Raw genomic sequence first — 8,366 nt, forward strand, 5'->3', positions numbered from 1 at the left:
TAGTTTCAGGTGTACAACTTAGTGATTTGACAAGTTTATACATTATGCTATGTTCACAAGTATAGCTACCAACTGTCCCATTATATATACCACATCAACAAAACAAAGGAAAAACTCATATGATAATCTCAGTAGATGCAGAAAAAGCATTTGACAAGATTCAACATCCATTCATGACAACAACTTTTAAAGTGGGATTATAAGAAATATACCTCAACTTAATAAAGGCCATATACGAAAAACCAACAGCTAACATCATACTCAATGGTGAAAAACTGAGAGCTTTTCTTCTAAGAAGAGGAAAAAGACAAGGATGTCCACTCTCACCATGTTTATTCAACATAGTACTAGAAGTCCTAGCCACAGCAATCAGTCAAGAAAAAGAAATAATAGGCATCCATACTGGTAAAAAGAGGTTAAACTGTCACTATTGCAGACAACATGATACTATACATAGAAAATCCTAAAGACTCCATCAAAAAACTACTAGAAGTAATAAATGAATTAAGGAAATTTGTAGAATCTAAAATACCCAGAAATCAATAACATTTCTATACAGTAATAATGAAGTAGCAGAAACAGAAATTAAGAAAACAATCTCATTTATAACTGCACCACAAGGAATAAAATATCTGGGGGTGGGCCACCTGGGTGGCTCAGTTGGTTAAGTGTCTGCCTTTGGCTCAGGTCATGATCCCAGGACCCTGGGATGGAGCCCCACATCAGGCTCCTTGCTGAGCAAGGAGTCTGCTTCTCCCTCTACCTGCTGTTCTCCTGGCTTGTGCTCTCTCTCTCTCTCTCTCTCTCTCAGTCTCTCTCTCTCTCTCTTTCATATAAATAAATAAAAATCTTAAAAAAAAAAACTTAACCAAAGAGGTGAAAGACCTATACTCTGAAAACTATAAAACACTGATGAAGGAAACTAAGGATGACAAAAATGGAAAGATATTCCATGCTCATGGATTGGACGAATAAATATTGTTAAGATGTCCATATCACCCAAAGTAATGTACAGATTCAGTACAAGCTCTATCAAAATACCAATAGCATTTTTCACAAAACCAGAACAAATAATACTAAAATTTGTATGGAAACACAGAAAACCCTGAATAGCCAAGCAGCCCTGAGAAAGAACAAAACTGGAGGTATCACAATACCAGATTTCAAGATATACTGCAAAGCTGTAGTAATCATAACAGTATATTACTGGCACAAAAATAGACACATAGATCCATGGAACAGAATAGACATCCCAGAAATAAACCCATGATTATATAGTCAATTAATCTATGACAAAGAAGGCAAATTTTTGTTTTTAATGAAAGTGAAATCATGAATGTTCCCAAACTCTATTGAAAGAAAAGAGAAGAAAGTTAGCATTTTCTGTCCATCATTGCATACCACATCACAGAACACAGGATGGAGTCCATTGCTGTTTTGGTAACAAAACCTAGTTACATAATATGATAGGAAATGTCATATAAAAATGCTTTCTTTCTCCAGGGAGTGTAAGAGGTATTGAAATATACAGTAAGATTGACCTGGCCCAGCATAAAAACACACCAGCAGCAATAATTTACTCCTTTTTCTGAGAATAAAGAAATCTTTTTCTTTTCTCACTAGGATAACAAAAGCAATTAAGGACAAGTTATTAAAAAGTAGATTACCAGTTTGGAGACTCATTTCCTGATGTAATCAGTAAAACTAAAAGGGTATTTTGGGATGTCAATGGGAAGAATTTGAAGTGAAATATATCACTAATATTGGTTGGTAAGAGGGTACACAAACCCTTGGGGGGGGTAGTCACTTATTTATTTTGCCTTGTCTATAAAAGGTCTTTTCTCCCTTTGATTCCAAGCTGAATTTGGCTTCTCAAATCGGTTTTTCTAACATAAAGTGATAGTGTTCAGTAAATGATTATTTTTTACCTAAAGTCAGCTCCTGCTGAATTGAGCCTGGCCTAACTTGACTTTCTCCTCTGCAGAGCTTTGACACTCAGCAGAGTCTTAACAGCAATCTCCAAACCTTTCCTAACCCTGAGCCTGAGCCTCACCTTGCCTACCATTCCAAGTCTGGGAACATTCTAGAAAAGCTTCTCCAGTGCAGTGGTTAACCCTACGTTCTCCACACACAATGGAACATTTGCAAAGTATGCAGCAATACCCTGTTTTATCAACCTCAGAGTTTGGTCCATTATTTCTAAAAGAAGTACAAGGATCACTTATTCTTTAGAAAAAGAACATTGTACAAAATGAAAAATTTGCCAACGTTTACTTGAAAATACATCTATAAGTAGACTTATTGAACCTTGAAGTGCTAAAGTAATATGGAAAATTCCCTACAGTTCTCTACTGTCCCACAATGAAAGCTGGTGAGGACTTTTAAAAACGTTATCTAACCGTGTAATAATAATTACTAAGATAGCTTCAATCTCACTCCTTCCATGTAAAAAACATACCACTTTACCTGCAGTCTAGACTTTTCTGGAACACTTCAAAAGATTTTCAGATAATAGAATTTTTTTTTACCATAACTGAATGTTTGAAGTTTACAAAGAAGACAGATATTTGAATTAAATTATTAAGATAGAACAGGGAGGGGCGCCTGGGTGGCTCAGATGGTTAAGCGTCTGCCTTCAGCTCAGGTCATGATCCCAGGGTTCTGGGATCAAGTCCCGCATCGGGCTCCCTGCTAGGCGGGGAGCCTGCTTCTCTCTCTCTTCCTCTGCCTCTCTCTCTCTCTCTCTCTCTCTGACTCTTATGAATAAATAAATAAAACATTTTTTAAAAAAAAGATAGGACAGGGATTGTATTCAGATACTGTACGTATAATGTCACTGTCAACAGCACTGAGTATGTGAGAATAGATAACTATCACAAAGTAATTTAGTTCTCTGGCAAAACATTAAGAAAAATTTGTCCTTTACAAAATGTGGTCTTCATTTGGCAAGTTGCTTTTCAGCAAATGGTTGAAGTTAGAGCTTCACAGATATTGTTTGACCACAATTTTTGATAAGTGTGGGCCCAAATTTAATTCCCCAATTTCCAAAAGAAAACAAATACGTTAATTAACTCAAAATGCTAACTTCACTACTTATTCTAGAACAAAAATTTTCCATGCCATGTACCCAAGTTTCCCTTATCATCACTCAAGTATTTGAAAAAATAAGAAGGAAAACATGCTGACAAGAAAACTGCTCTTGAATTATAATATACTACAGAAAGAAAGATATTTTTAAAAAGTTAAAGGATAATTAAAGGTTAAAAAACATTCTGGCACATTGGTTCAAATTCCTGCTTTGCTTCAGCCTTGGAGTCAACACACACCTGTGTTCTGGGTGTTTGATCCATATGAAGCCATATAGAATACCTGGAGCTGTGATTGCCAAGAATGACAGGGACTTGTGTCATGATTTGTTCAATTCACAAACCATTTTCAGATTTCTTAACGATCAAAAAGTTCCTCTTATACCTAAAGAACCTTAAAGTACCCCTTCCTCTGTGCATCATCAAAAGAGAGCCAATGTTTCTTGCACTGACTTCTCAGTGGATGGAAGGAAAGGGCTGAAGGGCTATGAAGGGGGACAATCATCCCTAGGTATCCTGTAGCACAGTGGGTCCCAAATTTTTCTTGTGCTTAAGACCTCTATACATTCTTAAAAATTATTGACTATCCCAAAAAACTTTTCTTTATAAAAAATTCAAAATATACAAATATGTAAATGTAGAGTGCTAATTTTAAATTTTATTCATTTATTTTTAAATGGCAAGATTATACCCATAACTTATTAATATAAATAATGTATTTTAGGAGAAAATGCATTTTCTAAAACCAAATAAAATCTAGTGAGGAGAATAGCACTGTTTTACATTTTTTATAGATTTCTTGAATACCTGGCTAAATACAAGATGGATTCTCATGTCTGTTTCTATATTTAATGTATTATGGTATGTTGTTTGGTTGAAATATATGAAGAAAACCAGGTTCCACTCACACATGTAATTGGAAAAGGGAGGAGTCTTTTGATAATCCTTTTAGATAATTCTGGATATTCCTTGATACTACAAAAATGTAGCAGCAGGATTATCTTAGAAGTTAGTTGAAATATCAAATTTGAAACCATATTAATAAATTTTTCATGTTCTTTTACATTAAAATCCATTGGTCTATCTTGTACTTTGAATGGATCTTGTACTCTGCACAATTTTGTAATATCACACTTTGATCATTTGGAAAATATCGGTTGAGTTATACAGATCTTCCAAATGTTAAACACTTTATTTATAAAATATCAAAAAGTCACATTCATGCATATCAATATCCTCCAATCTCATCAAAAAAGTCTTTAAGTATTGGGAAGTATATGAAGCTTGTGGTGGCAGACACAAGTTTTCCAAAATTCTAATTTTCATTTAAAAACTCAAATTTTATCATTGACAACAAATATTGTCAATTGGTTTCTTTGAAGGGGCCAAGTCACTTCAGTTTCAAGAAGACATCTTCTAAATAACCAAAGGGAGTGCATATTTGTAATTTACTCTGTCAAGTAAGTATATTGCTCCATGAAATAAGTAGCTCATTCAGTTTATAACTCTATTGGAAAGTGGTTTTTCCTGAGACAACCATAGTACCTCAGCAGACAGCAGAGGTGCATTATCATACACGGTACTAAAAGGACTGGTAGTCAAGGGTTGAAATTTAGTACAATTAACAATTTTTACTGATTCATTAATGCCATTTTATGTGAAACTGGCTTTGTGCCGTGCTTTGTTTTTGTTTTTGTTGTTTTGTACTGAGAATGCTTTGCAGTGAAGAACAACACAGTGACTTTTAGTAAAGTTCAATGCCACACTGCTTTTTTTTTTTAAGATTTTATTTATTTATTTGACACAGAGAAAGAGAAAGAGAGTGAGCGAGCACACAAGCAGGATCTAGCCCCACGTCAGACTCTGCACCCAGTGCAGTGTCTGCTTGGGATTCTCTCCCTCTCCCTCTGCCCCTCTCTCCACTCGTGTGCGCTCTCCCTCTTTCTCAAATAAATGAATAAATCATAAAAAAGAAAAGAAAAGAGAAAGGCAAATAGTGTCTTGGTATTATTGTGAAAGCAGTTTTGAATTTGTGGACCCCCTAAAAGGATCCTGGGGACCCTTAGAACCCAGGCACCAAACACTGAGAACCATCAGAGTAGCAGAACCGTCACAGAAACCAAATGATAGAGAGAATGTATACTATACAGATCAACTGTGAATAGCATTTACATGGTTATAATAATGGAATCATTGATGTTGATATAAAAAAAGTTATAACTATATTGGGAAAAGGGGAGGGGTGAAATGTGTGTTGATGGTGGGTAAGGTGAGGTGAAAGTTAAACCACATCACTGAAAATGGGAAGAAACAATCACTTAAAAACAAAAAAATTAAAATTAACAATATTCCTATTTTATAAAATATGCTTAATAACAATAGAAACTGCTACAAAAGTTGTAAACTGTTGTCCTGATTTGCAATGTTCTACATGGTTTACTCCTCCCTTACCCACCTATTTTCATCTCTTCCTCCACCTTTTGCTGACTCTGTTTCAGCCACACCATCTTCCTACGCTTCCTAGTACCCACAATTCATCGCTGCCTGCTTCTTTGTTCTGTGCTGTCAGCTCTGCCTGGACCACAATCTACCCAGATATCTGCATACCTTTATTATTATTATTATTATTAATTTAAATTCAATTAATTAACATGATTAACATAATTAACATATAATATATTATTAGTTTCAGAGGTAGAGTTCAGTGATTCATCAGTCTTATATAACACCCAGCTTTCATTACCTCACGTGTCCTCTTTAATGTTCACCACCCACTTACCCCATCCCCCCACCCCCAGCAACCCTCAGTTTGTTTCCTATACTTAAGAATCTCTTATGGTTTGTCTCCCTCTCTGATTTCATCTTGTTTTATTTTTCCCTCCCTTCCCTTATGATCCTCTGTTTTGTTTCTTAAATTCCACATGAGAGAGATATCTGCACACCTTAACCACTCCTTCCCTCGGGTCTTTCTCAACAAGGCCCACCTTAGAATTCTGTCTGCAATTCCTTCCTATGCTCAGGATTCCCTTTCCCTTACTCTGTTTTCTCCCCCACAGCTCCTACCACAAACAAACATACTATATAATTTACTTGTTTATTATATGTATTGGTTTTTGTCTGTGCCTCCCTGGTCTGATAGAAGTCTATATAGACAGGGATTTTTGTCTAATTATTCACTTATGTATCCCAAGCACCTAGAGCAGTGTGTAGCTTATACAAGTTGCTTAACACATATGTGTTGAATATATGCTTGAATGAAGAACAGGAAATGGTGAGGCATAACAGGTAAGAGTCTGCTATTTCTCATAAGAAGCCTTATAGACTAGGGACTCTGAGAGACTAGGGATTCTGAGAAACCAACTGAGGGTTCTAGAGGGGAAGGGGTGGGGGGATGGGTTAGCCTGGTGATGAGTATTAAGGAGGGAACATATTGAATGGAGCACTGGGTGTTATACGCAAACAATGAATCATGGAACACTACATCAAAAACTAATGATGTAATGTATGGTGATTAACATAACATAATAAAATAAAATTAAAAAAAAAAAGAAAGCAATTCCACTTACAATGGTACCCAAAACAGTAAAAGAGTTAGGCATAAATTTATTCAAGGAGAAGCAAGACTTCTATACTGAAAAGCATAAAATATTGCTGCAAGAGATTAAAGACCAAATGGGAAAAAAAAACAAAAACCTGTATGCATGCACTGGAAGATTTAATGTAGTTCATATGGTAATACTACTCAAAGGGATCTACAGATCCAACGCAATTCTATCAAAATTCTTTCCTCTGCATTTTCTATATTCTGCCAATCCCTTGCAGTACATTTCCTTTCAGACATCATAATTTTCATCTCTTAAAGATAGAGAGGGTCTTGTTTATATTTTTTATTTATCTGTTTAATATTTTCAACCGATGGAAAACAGTTATCATAAAAGTTTCAATATCCTTAGAAAAAAAAAGAAGCCTGATAGAACCATTTGACTTTTCAACTTGTGTGTATGTTACTTTAATAAACACAAAAGCCAGACCCTGAATAGCCAAAGCAATCTTAAGAAAGAACAAAGCTGGAGACATCATACTTCCAGATTTCAAATTATACTACAAAGCTATAATACTCAAAACAGTATGGTACTGGCACAAAAACAGACACATAGCTAAATGGAACCAGATAGAGAGCCTAGAAATAAACCTATATTTATATGGTCAACTAATCTACAACAGAGGAGGCAAGAATATACAATGGAGAAAAGGTAGTCTCTTCAATAAATGGTGCTGGGAAAACCGGACAGCTACATGCAAAAGAATGAAACTTGGCCATCTTCTCATACCATACACAAACTCAAAATGGATTAAAGACCTAAATGTGAGACCTGAAACCGTAAAACTCCTAAAAGAAAACATAGGCAGTAAACTCACGAACATTGGTCTTAGCAGTGTTTTTTTTTTTTTTTTTAGATCTTTCTCCTCAGATAAGGGAAACAAAACCAAAAATAAACAATTGGGACTACATCAAACTAAAAAGCTTTTGCACAGCAAATAAAACCATCAACAAAACAAAAAGGCAATCCACTGAATGGGAGACGATATTTTAAAATGATGTCCAATAAAGGCTTAATATCAAAATGTTAAGAAACTCCTACAATTCAAAACCAAAAAAAAAAAACAGAAAACAAAAAACAATCTGATTTAAAAATGGACAGAGACCTTGAAACGACATTTTCCCAAAGACATATGGATGTCCAACAGACATATAAAAAGATGTTTAACATCACTAATCATCAGGAAAATGCAAATCAAAGCAACAATGACATATCACCTCATACCTGTCAGAATGACTAGTATCAAAAAGACAAGAAATAATGAGTGAAGATATGGAGGAAAAAGAACTTTTATGCCTTCTTGGTGGGAATATAAATTGGTGCAGCCACTATGGAAAACAGTATAGAAGTTCCTCAAAAAGTTCACAATAGAAATACTGTATAAGCCAGCAATTCTACTTCTGGCTACTTATCTAAAGAAAATGAAAACACTAATTTGTAAAGATATATGCACCCCTATATTCATTGAAGAATTATTTACAATACCCAAGATATAGAAGCAACCTAAATGTCTATTGATATATGAATGGATAAAGAAGATGTGAGCTAAGATGTGAGAATGGATAAAGATGATATATATATATATTTATAAAATATTACTCAGCCATAAAAAAGAATTAAATCTTGCCATTTGTGACAACATGAATGGATGGTCCAAGAGGATATTACGCTAAAGCAA

This window comes from Callorhinus ursinus, unplaced genomic scaffold (assembly GCF_003265705.2).
Source record: "Callorhinus ursinus isolate GAN/ISIS: 27379988/994484 unplaced genomic scaffold, GSC_fseal_2.0 scaffold22, whole genome shotgun sequence".
NCBI classification, from domain to species: Eukaryota; Metazoa; Chordata; class Mammalia; order Carnivora; family Otariidae; genus Callorhinus; species Callorhinus ursinus.